The sequence below is a fragment of the Haematobia irritans genome, chromosome 1 (assembly GCF_050003625.1).
Source record: "Haematobia irritans isolate KBUSLIRL chromosome 1, ASM5000362v1, whole genome shotgun sequence".
In the NCBI taxonomy this organism is placed as follows: domain Eukaryota; kingdom Metazoa; phylum Arthropoda; class Insecta; order Diptera; family Muscidae; genus Haematobia; species Haematobia irritans.
This window is the reverse complement of record NC_134397.1, coordinates 275,790,826-275,803,442: the sequence shown is the minus strand read 5'-3', so window position 1 is coordinate 275,803,442 and position 12,617 is coordinate 275,790,826. Positions and strand designations below refer to the sequence as shown.

At 32.5% G+C, this 12,617-nt stretch overlaps 1 protein-coding gene across 1 annotated transcript in view; it reads right to left on the bottom strand.

Moving 5' to 3' along the window:
• tsl (membrane-attack complex domain containing protein torso-like) overlaps positions 1-11,819 on the bottom strand; it is a 40,322-nt gene extending 28,503 nt beyond the window's left edge. The window contains exon 1 of the mRNA XM_075295110.1: positions 11,349-11,819. The gene's annotated coding sequence lies outside the window, so the exon portion shown is untranslated. The remainder of the gene's footprint in view (positions 1-11,348) is intronic.
• Between the last annotated feature and the right edge of the window lie 798 nt (positions 11,820-12,617).

Here is a 12,617-nt window from a genome sequence, read left to right as displayed (position 1 = left end):
TATGTAAATGTAATCCGAAGCGATGCCAATTAATAAGTTGTTATTAATTTTTAAATAGGCTTACCTACAAGATTACCGGGTAATGAGAGTTTTTGCTGGGAACTTAACCCTTCTGTGCGCGATGAGGTCCCGCTGGACCTTTTTGATTTTTATTCATACATAACTTTATCTTTTATATGAATTTCAGCTTGATGGTTTACGACTTCTTATACTGAAGTGTTTTAAGTTGAAAACTTTAAATTTTATGTGATTGAATCATTAAATCGGTTTTTATAGGTATTTGAAAAAGTTTACTGCGATTCTGCGTGATGAGGTCCAATGGGACCTATTACTAATGACATTAGTGGTTTTAGCACAGTTTAAAAAGCAGTGTAAAGATATTGCGATTTTTGTAATTGGAACAATTAATAACACTAACATCCTTTCAGAAAATACCGTTATTTGGAAGAATTTGTCATTTTTGAAGTTTCCATTGGTTTCGTTGCTTGGTAGTACATAATTTTATGTCTTCCGTTGATATATCCAATATAGTGAGAGTAAAAGTGCAAAAAAAGTTATTTGAACTTCATGGAAATCGTGGTCGAAATAAGTTTTTATATTTCTATAAATTTTCCAGACCTATCGGCTCCTGGAATTTGGCAAGATGTGCCTCAATTTGGACCAAGTTTGAAACAACCACTGTGCACATAATACTGCGAGCAAAACGAACGCCACTAAAAAAATCGTATTGTTTTTCCTTCAAAAATCCAGTTTGTTAAGAACATTCAACTACAAAAACAATATATTGTTGCTTGGTACGTATAAGGATACTTATAGGTACCACGCCTGCGTCAAACATCAGGGCCACTAGTATACTAATCAAAAATTTTAACATTATCTGTATCCTATTAAAAATTAAATAAAACTCTATATTTACAACCAAAATCAATACCAAAATCCGTAAGGGAAGGTCAAAACATTTGGACCTAAGTAAACTTAGTGTACTGAATTAACAAGTATTTGTAATTCTGGCGAGATTTCACTAGACATATGGATATCAACGTTTATATTCCGATTGGCAACAATCATATATCCTTCAAAATTATTCACACTATGCGCATAAACAAATATTTTGAGGACCCTAATCGATGTATAACTCTCCACTGCCACCATGCAAATTTATACTTCCCTAAGCCAATAAAATCCAAATTCCTTCAATACCAATTTTAGCCAATTGAAACGTTTCTATTGCATTGCATTGCGAATTAACCTTGTGCCTTTTTATAGACCAACCATCAGTTGGGCGATCCATCCGACAGTAGTTCACCTCCACTAGCCAAATATATCAGTCATAAACACTAAACACGTTTTGTCAAACCACGAATGATGACGATGGTCAAACTGCAGTGTCCATAAATGTCCATGGAAGTTTTAATATGGAATCGTAGTGATGAAGTTCTTTTGTGGATAAAAATGCATTCATATGTGTGATATTAGGATGCCTTACAATTAATGGAGGGTAGCTGATGTGGTGCCAACAGGGACGAAAAAGACTGTTTTTCATATGTTTGTGCGTAAGAATTATATGTTTTGAACCCAATTTTTTAACACAATATTTTTAAGTGCAAGCATACAATGTTCATAAAGTAGCATAACATGTTTGGGACATATATATTAATATGTTGGAGCATATTATGTTTCGAACATAAATAAAATGTTTGTAAATATATTCAAACATATATTAATTTAGAAAATGCCTATAAACATATATGTGTTTACAAAGAGAATTAGCTGCAAGTAAAAGCATGGAAGTAACCAATTGACTCCTTAAAAACATAGAAAATTTTATTAAATTTCATTTTGCCAGCGTATTCATAAGGTGAAACATAATATGTTTAAACAACAATATTTTGTTTGGACAAATCCTGAAAATATATATGCTTGAAGCAAAATATGTTTGGGGTATATGTGACAGAAGCGATTTTTTTGAGGGTGTATACAGAGATGTACAAAATTAAAAACCCTACGGAGTATTTGTGGAAAATTGCAAAACAAAGTGAAGGTTTCCGTGATTTAAGCAGGTGAATAATGGATTTTCACACTGAATTTTCTAAGTGGTGCAATTTAGTAACATGGCTGAAAAGAAAATTTTTGCTTTTTTTGAGATAGACTTTCCTTAATAATTTGAAATGGAATTGGGAAATATTTCTACTGTTTAGTTGACATCTTGACAGTTTTAATCTTTCATTGTTTTAAACTCGATATTGCTTTTTATTTGTCAGGTTTAGACAACTCTGGTGTTGCAATCTGCCAACCAGAGATGGTCTGTCGTAAACTGTAATGTATTTGACATACATTTACGACGTATTTTACCATACGTCAAAAACGTCGTAAACCTTCTGAAAATACATAGTTTTTGACAATATAAGAATTTGTACAGTACACTTGTTTTAGAACCGTTTATTTCGTACTTTTTTTCACAATTTTTGTATTTACGATAGGCATTCCTTTCAATAAAAGAAAATGCTGACCTTCGTAAAATACTTAGTTTTTTGCAATATAAGTATTTTTTGTACAGTATACGTTTTTTAGAACCATTTATGTTTTACTTGATTTGAAAAATACCTTTTTCCTTATTAAAACAAATTTTAAAAATAGGCGTACTACTTTGGATTTCACAAAGCCGTATTAAATTCGGAGTAATTAATAAATTTGAATCTGCGTGGTTGGTATTTTGCATACCCACACGGTCGAAAAATACTGTTTTTCATATGTTTAGGTGTAAAAATTATATGTTTTGAACCCAATTTTTTTAACACAATATTTTTAAGTGCAAGCATACAATGTTCATAAAGTAGCACAACATGTTTGGGACATATATACTAATATGTTGGAGCATGTTATGTTTCGAACATAAATAAAATGTTTGTAAATATATTCAAACATATATTAATTTAGAAAATGCCTATAAACATATATGTGTTTAGGAAGAGAATTAGCTGCAAGTAAAAGCATGGAAGTAACCAATTGGCTCCTTAAAAACATAGAAAATTTTATTAAATTTCATTTTGCCAGCGTACTCATAAGGTGAAACATAATATGTTTAAACAACAATATTTTGTTTGGACAAATCCTGAAAATATATATGCTTGAAGCAAAATATGTTTGGGGTATATGTGACAGAAGCGATTTTTTGAGGGTGTATACAGATATGTACAAAATTAAAAACCCTACGGAGTATTTGTGGAAAATTGCAAAACAAAGTGAAGGTTTCCGTGATTTAAGCAGGTGAATAGTGGGTTTTCACACTGAATTTTCTAAGTGGTGCAATTTAGTAACATGGCTGAAAGGAAAATTTTTTCTTTTTTTTTGAGAGAGACTTTCCTTAATAATTTTAAATGGTATTGGGAAATATTTCTGCTGTTTAGTTGACATCTTGACAGTTTTAATCTTTCATTGTTTTAAACTCAATATTGCTTTTTATTTGTCAGGTTTAGACAACTCTGGTGTTGCAATCTGCCAACTGACAGCTCTATTGAAAGCCTAACATTTTGCAGACTATACGTACTGAGAACGTTTTGGCATAAGAGCCCTATTTGTGTTGGTTACAGCAACTTAAAGGATTCATCTCGCCCAAAACAAAAAAAAAATTGAATGAAATCGTTAACATTTTCGTGCATCGATGAAATTGATAAATTTTTGGTATGGTGAATGAAGATCGTCATGTGATCTATCGTCAGATTGAAACAACCTTGGTAACAAAATTTGTTCGCATTGGATCCCATAAAATTTTTCAATCATTCAGAAAAAGGCTCCAGTCGATTGGTAAAAAGAAATACTCCAAAAATACGATCACGGTCTATGCCATCGTGATAGGGTATGGTTGTTGTATGTTTTGGATATACTTCAAACGGAGTGGCAAAGTGCTTCGACAATAGGATCAAATGCATGCAAAAGTGTATAGATCTTAATGGGTAATATTTTGGAAAACAATAAAGCATTTTTCGATAATTAATATGCTGTTTGGTCTCCCGAATCCCGAAATACAAAAGACAACCCTTTTAGCTGGATTGATTTCGGATATTTTGCCTTTTCTTACTTGTAACTTAATAATTTCTAAATACAATAAAATACATGATTTTACAACCGCTTAGTGCTCTCAATGAATAATAATGGTTATGTTTTTAGTTTTCTCTACGATTTAAATAATTGAAATGCAGAATAAGCAGTTTACGAATGCAGGGGTGTGGGTTTTAATATAGAAGGCTTTAGTTCTTAATTAAGTTTTTAAAATATTCCGTTGGCAAGATGTATTGATCTAAAGTTATTGACTTTTATTTTCATAAACCACACATAACTAAAGTGAAGGTTCATTTCAATTTTATTAAATCGTGAGGCGGTTTAATTAAATGCGAACGTGACTATTCAACCGCCTTTGAAATTATGACTAGAAATGATACCCTCTGCTATAGATGGTAAAAATATACTAGCGTTACCTGGGAGTCATTAACCTCCATATGTAAAAATTTCTACAAAATCAAACTAAAATTACAAAGAATTTTTAGATTTTTCAAATTCATGCAGCAGTTAGGATATTTACAACTCATCAACTACGAGTAAGTTTGTATGTGAATGAATGAATGATGTTTGTTTGTTTGTTTGATTGTGGCTATGTTCAATGATTCTTTTATGAACACAGCTTAGCTAATTTAATGTTGTTAAATTTAATCCCTTCTTTGTTCTTATAAGTTTTTCTTTTGTTCGTTAACTAAGAAGATTTGTTGCCAAGGTTACGGATGTCTAGAAATTGATAAATTGATTTAAGCTATAAATGTGGCCATATTCGCAAATGCCACGATCATGTTTTCGAATACATAATAACTATGCTGAACATTATTGATTATATAAAAATTCAATTAATGTTAATTGAAAAAAAATTAACTGAATACACTGAAAGATAAATGAATTTGCAAATTAAGAATTCCACAAAAAAAAAAAATAAAATAAAATAAAAAATACGAATTATCTATTTCCCAGAATCAAGTACTCAAAACTCAAATATAAGAAAACACAAGTAAGGTAAGTCTAAAGTCAGGCGGGGCCGACTATATTATATCCTGCACCACTTTGTAGATCTAAATTTTCGATACCATATCACATCCGTCAAATGTGTTGGGGGCTATATATAAAGGTTTGTCACAAATACATACATTTAAATATCACTCGATCTGGACAGAATTTGATAGACTTCTACAAAATCTATAGAGTCAAAATTTAAGTCGGTTAATGCACTAGGGTGGAACACAATGTTAATAAAAAATATGGGAAACGTTTAAATCTGAAGCAATTTTAAGGAAACTTCGCAAAAGTTTTTTTATGATTTATCGCTCGATATATATGTATTGGAAGTTTAGGAAAAATAGAGTAATTTTTACAACTTTTCGACTAAGCAGTGACGATTTTACAAGGAAAATGTTGGTATTTTGACCATTTTTGTCGAAATCAGAAAAACCTATATATGGGAGCTATATCTAAATCTGGACCGATTTCAACCAAATTTGGCACGCATAGCTACAATGCTTACTCTACTCCCTGTGCAAAATTTCAACTAAATCGGAGCAAAAAAAAGGCCTCTGTGGTCATATGAGTGTAAATCGGGCGAAAGCTTTATATGGAAGCTATATCTAAATCTGAACCGATTTCAACCAAATTTGGCACGCATAGCTGCAATGCTAATTCTACTCCCTGTGCAAAATTTCAACTAAATCGGAGTTAAAAATTGGCCTCTGTGGTCATATGAGAGTAAATCAGGCAAAAGCTATATACTGGAGATATATCTAAATCTGAACCGATTTCAACCAAATTTGGCACGCATAGCTACAATGCTAATTCTACTCCCTGTGCAAAATGTCAACTAAATCGGAGCAAAAAATTGGCCTCTGTGGTCATATGAGTGTAAATCGGCCGAAAGCTATATATTGGAGCTATATCTAAATCTGAACCGATTTCAACCAAATTTGGCTCGCATAGCTACAATGCTAATTCTACTCCTAGTGCAAAATTTCAACCAAATTGGGGTAAAACTCTGGCTTCTGGGACCGTATTAGTCCATATCGGGCGAAAGATATATATGGGAGCTATACCTAAATCTGAACCGATTTCAATAAAATTTGGCACACTTGTCTATAGTACTAATTGTTCTTCTTGTGCAAAATTTTAAGCAAATTAGGGTAAAACTCTGGCTTCTGGGGCCATATAAGTCCATATCGGGCGAAATATATATATGAGAGCTATATCTAAATCTGAACAGATTTCTTCCAAAATCAATAGAGTTCTATTCTGAGCCAAAACACATACTTGTGCCAAATTTGAAGTCGATTGGACTATAACTGCGACCTAGACTTTGATTACAAAAATGTGTTCACGGACAGACGGACATGGCTATATCGACTCAGGAGCCCACCCTGAGCATTTTTGCCAATGACACCATGTGTCTATCTCGTCTCCTTCTGGGTGTTCCACAGTGTGGCGCAGGGTATAATTACGTCTTAAATAGATCCTTAGTGCCAAAATCATTAGTGTCAAAATGAATTATTTGGAACGGACAATTTTCTGTTTCAGTATAAAGTTCGTTGTTATATTAACACTGGAGATCGGACTCGCATAGTGTCTGGAGGTTTTGTGTCAATCGATTGACAACATAAACAGTTCTCCAAAGCCGAATGGCGACAATTTAACTAATATTATAATTTAGTCATTTAATTTCCATTAGGGGAATTTGTTAGCCCGCAAAACCCACACAATAACACGTCAAATTATTTATGAACTCCAATACAGATTTGTTTATGTGATTTGTTGAAGGGGACTCAGCTATCGATTCGTAGATAGGCCATTAATCAACATTGTGAGGTTTGTTTGAGTATCTCTGTTTTCGTTTTTCTCAATCTATTTTAAACACATTTCAGTTTTGCTAATTAATTATCCATAGTTTAAGATGTCATCAATTTGCATCAATACCTGATGAGATCCAATGACTTTGTGTGTCTTATGTCTTATTTCCTTTGTATATTAAACCAAAATGCATTATTGAAGGCACAGTTGGGTATTCCAGGACACTGAATTGGTAATGTTTGAATATGAAATGCTAAAAAGTAAACTATACTGTTGGGAGTACTTTGTTGAAAATTGAACGATATTGTTCCAATTCAAATTATGATTTTTCATTTTCCGACCTGGGAAGATTAGAAACAACAGCAGCGAAAACAATATGTGATATTTCATTTCTATATTAAATGCATTCCTATACAACAAGATTGAAATCTTATAATTATAGTATAAGATTGTTAATTTGAATAATACATTTGATTATCGTAGTAATTTTAAAATAGTTTTAAAATAAGTACAATTAAAGTAAAGTAAAAGCAATTTAACAAAGGGAGAAAACAGAAGTGGCAAATAAGAAAAATATGTTTGTGATAAATTTACATTATGAGAAAAATAAAAAGATAAAAATAAAATATGTAAAAAAGATAATAAATAAATAAAAAATAATAACAATAAGAAAATGATAGTAAATCAAAAACACATTTTATTAACTTCAATTATTCTGAAAATATTCCGTAGACATATCTAGTGATATTATTAAACAGTACATTAAGTTTCCGCATACTGACACTGTTACAATGGGAGAACAATTCACACCCATATAATAAGGATGGCATGAGGTATTCTGTGGAGTAAATCAGTGTGACGTCCTGAGTATTGTTAATTTGTTATATGTTATTCCAGTTACACTATTAACATGATTCGACCAAGTTAGATTTTCATTAAATATTACTCCCAGGTTCTTGCAAGTCTTAACAATTTCAATCCTTTGACCATTGAGGATAAAGTTGGGTTCTGAAATTTGGTGCCTTGGCGAACAAGGTGCCTTAATAACAAGACACTTAGATTTATCTGGGTTCAGACACAACCCATTGGATGATGCCCATTCATGAAAAACGACAAGGTCATCATTCACCATCTTCACCGCATCATTAAATAGGCTTCTACCCGCATCCAAAGAAATCTGCACGTGAGATGAATTTTGCAATGCCTCAGGTACTGTGGAAGATCATTTATGTAGCACGTGAATAAAAGTGGTCCCAATACTGAGCCCTGTGGTACGCCTTTGTGCAGTGGAAGAGGTCTAGAAATTTCTTTACTTAAGTAGACAGATTGACTTCGGTTATTAAGATAAGAGTAGAGCAAACGAATGACAGAACTGGAGAAATGAAAGAAATATTTCTCCAGTTCTGCCGTACGTTTGCTCTATTGTTATCTTAAGTCAATCTGTCTACTTAAGTAAAGAAATTTCTAGTCCTCGATGTATCCCAAAAGACTATATAATCAGATTGCTACTAACCCAACACCGTAGTATGCGAAATGACATTTAACTGAAAGAAGAGATTATTCATTCCTTATACAGTCCATGGTGATACCACAGATGCTGAACTTCCCACATATGTCAGACCTATATTTTTAGCTCAAAACCAAGGAGTGTCATCTTCTTAATTGAGCCTGTGTGGGAATAACAAAAAGTGTGGATTACAGTTCTTTGGGGAATTAGACTCTTAGATTGTATACGAGGTGCCATGAAGAACCGATGCTCCCAACTATTCCAAACCCTGTGGACTCAAATATGGTGAAATGTTCAAAGAAATTACACCAAAAAGCTATTTAAAAAATTGTGACAAAATCTGCAAATGTTCAGTCTAATTTTAGCCAGTCACTTAGCATCGTCACTTCTGGCAACACTGGACCTAAAACTTATGTTGGCACGTTTTCAAGTTGTTTAAAGTTTTTAAACTCATTACACATTTCGTTTATACATGTTTAAGGAGATGCATGTATTTGATTCTCAAGGCAAATTCAAATGTTCTATTTTAATAGTTCAATTGAAATTCATATTCATTTTAAGTCATAACCCTCAAAGATAGTTATATGAATTTGACAGCTGTCGGATCATTGGTTTATGCAGCGTAGCATTTTGAATGAAGCATCTTTTGTTGTTGGGCAAAATATGTAAAGAGTACTTACTTGGTGCGTTGATAAAATACTGTTCTTTGATGGGGAAAATCGTGTTGAAGCAAACACTCGGCCTCCGGAAAATCACCATCAAAAATTTTTATGCTACACTGAGAAGGGAGCATTCCCAATTCCAAGGTTTTTGTTTTACCGTAGTGAGTTTGGTATTGTTTCAATGTAATAAATTATTAAATGAATATAAATTTTAGTTTACTCGTTTCCACAGCCTTTTCAAAATATATTATTAAAGTTTTTAATGCACAATTCAAACTTGAATTCAAGTAAGAAATATTTTATATTTCAACTGAAAAGCGTCTTTAAGATAAAATCTTGAAAAAAGAAGTGATTGAAATTTATTTAAACCAAGTTGCGCTCAATTCATCGTTTTCTTCTATGCAGATACCAATTTTTTAGCTTCAATAAAAAATTTTAAAACATTTTGAATTTTTTGTAAAGCTCGTTGTATGGCATTAGAATAACGTTTTACTGATATTGTCTAATAATTGGAATGAGTAGATCGTCTACACTGAAAAAAATAATTACGTGATATTAAAGATTACGCAACCTCAATTTTAGGATAGGCAATTTACACATTATTAAGTACATGATTAGATCAACCCAGAATTTCACCACGTCCGAGAATATATATACTTTATTTCGATGTGTTACAAACGAAATGACAAAGTTAATATACCCCCATCCTATAACTTAGAATCAGACAGCACTCAATGAGAAGAGAAGCACTCACCACTGTGGTATTACAATGGACTGAATAGTCTAAGTGAGGCTGCCACTATACCTATCCTAACCTAGTATAGATTTGAATTATTTTGATTTAAATAAATTCAATTAAAATAAAATAAATCATACTGAAACATTTGAAATTAAAACTAATTAACTAAATTAAATTGCTTATCCATGAGTTTAATTGGACCGGTCTAGCGCAATGTATTCGTTTCAATTTAAAACAAATCTAGAATAAACTAATTTTTATTACCTTTTTATACACGGGCTGATTTCAATTGAAATAAAATTTATATTTATTCGCCATAATTTTAAATTAATTCATGGTTGAATGCAAAAAGTTTACCCATAGGTAAAATAAAGTATTTATATATTCTCGATCCACAGCTTTGTAATTCCATAGGCGACGAAAAAAAAAAAACACAAACTTGGGTATTTCCTAAACTCTTACATGAGTAGGGGTTCATGATTATAAGTGCACAAAGCTTAATTGAAAATCAAAATCCAATCAATTGATGGACAATTGCCAAGAAACCTCGATCTTTGTCTGGCAAAATGGCACAACAAAATCCATCCTCCAATGCATGTCTTCTCCTCTCTCGCATATTTGTTCTGGGGTATTCCAACCAACAATATTCAAAGGAGGTACGTACAACTCATTCTGTATTCGTTTGGCCTTATCAGCAACATTAGCAGTCGACCATAGTAGACTGACGACAACAATATTTCGAGGAGACAGAAAGAACGATCGTATCTTCAATGATGGTTATGAGAACGAAGACAAAAACAATTCATTGGTTCTTCTTCTTCGCCTGCTTCTTCTTAAAATCTCTACGACGGTCTGTTTTTTTTTATTATGGTTAATTATTTGTTCATAATATTCACAACACAAAAATTTGCCATTGTCATTGGCTATGTTATTCACCAAACGAACTAAGCAAATCACCTCGTAGGCTGACTAATGATGTTAAAGGTCAACTCAGCACAATATAGCCTGGCATTGAGGTGCTAAAGGTACTACGGTGAGTACTGAGTGAGAACAAGAGCTACCTAATGTATCCATCTATTCTATGATGAGATTAATAACACTCTCATGTTCTTGAAGAGTAGTAGCAATTCCACTAATATACCAAAACTGGAAACTGATATTAAAAATTAATACAAAACAAAAACAAAGAAGATGGATTGAATTGATGATATTCACCAAAGCGATGACACCAGACACAAATACTCGCACACACATACACACAGTCCAAGAATCGGCAATCGTCAGAGATTCTCACTCTCAGCTGTTGGTCTCTATCAGCTTTACAAGTTGATTGGATGTTGTTATCATTAAACTAAAATTTTTATGTTTCAAATGATCTTGAATTTTTATTTCACAGATCGATTAGTGTTAAATTTTTTTGCATGTTTTATAAATCACTACAGATGGTATTGGAAAGATCGAACACTCATATAGAATAACTTCCGCTTTTATGAGTTATTAAGTATTCGAATATTTATTAAATTTATTTAGATTTTTTTGTATTTTTTTTTTCAATTATTTTTGGTTATACCTCTTTGTTGTTGGTTTTGCTGTGATACCAAACCGTGGTTATTTCGATTATTCTTTTTGTTTTCCTTCACAAAATTACACAAAACAAATTATTCCTCCATAATAATGAGACACAGAATGGGTTTGTTTCGATTCGATGCGCCCCGCGAGGAATTTTCTATGAAATTATTTACACTTCACACTCGGTTCAATTGTTATCTATCGTTCCGATGTAACTAACTAACATCCAATTCTGTAAACAATTCAAAACAACAAAAAACAAAGCGGCAACGAAGACAGCAAAACGTCAACACCGCACGATACAACGATAGGCGACTCGCATTTACACCTGTATCCGACAATTGTTGAAAACTGAACGACAAGGCTCACAGTAAAAAAGTCAACTAGTCGACACACATCGAACACAACAAACCCCCACGAAATTAGGAGAAAAAAAAACCGACTTTACGCTCGTTCGGTTCACAATCAATTAAACTCAGACCGACGACAGACCAAGCACAGCTTGAATCACATCGAGTCAGACTCCAATGTTTTGGTTCTTTCTTATTCCACTCATTGCCGCTCTCACCAATGAACTCACTCAAACGGTGATCAATGGAACTCATAATTAAATCAGTGATGGTAATATGAAATGTAATGGTACGTTTGGTTGTACCGATCAGTGAATATGTAGTGACATTCATATCAGATATGGCACGTCTTAGAGTAATGCTTTTTCCTTCTCTTCTTTAAGATGGGTACTAAGTTGAAGTTTAGCCGCTAAAGTGAAAACAAAATCAGTAAAAAAAGCATAAAATTGTACATATTTGTTGCAAATTTTATTATAACTTGATGGGGAATAGTCCAAAGCAAATTTTGACAAAGTTTGTATTCCTCAAAATGGATTATAAAAGAAAAGTAATCGTGAAAAAATTACGATTTTAGTGGCTAAACTTGAACTTAATACCCACCTTAAAATCAAAAATAAATCTGAAAAAGCAGAATGGTCCAAAGTAACAATTGAAAAATGAATTGTTAAAGAAAACTAACCATTAAAAATGGCTCTTTTAGCGTGATAATGTCAATTTAATATCGGCCTTTAATTAGGAAATGTAAGGTATTGCGAATGCTGGTACTTCTATAAACATTTTTGAATTTGACTAAAAACAAGACGGGAATAAAAAATTGTATAGTCTTTTGATGTTTCAGATGGTTTGTGTTCTCAAAAATGCAGTAGTTTGAGCTCGCATTGCAGTGGTGAAGAGTGATCCGTCTTCGACGTTTGGTTTTC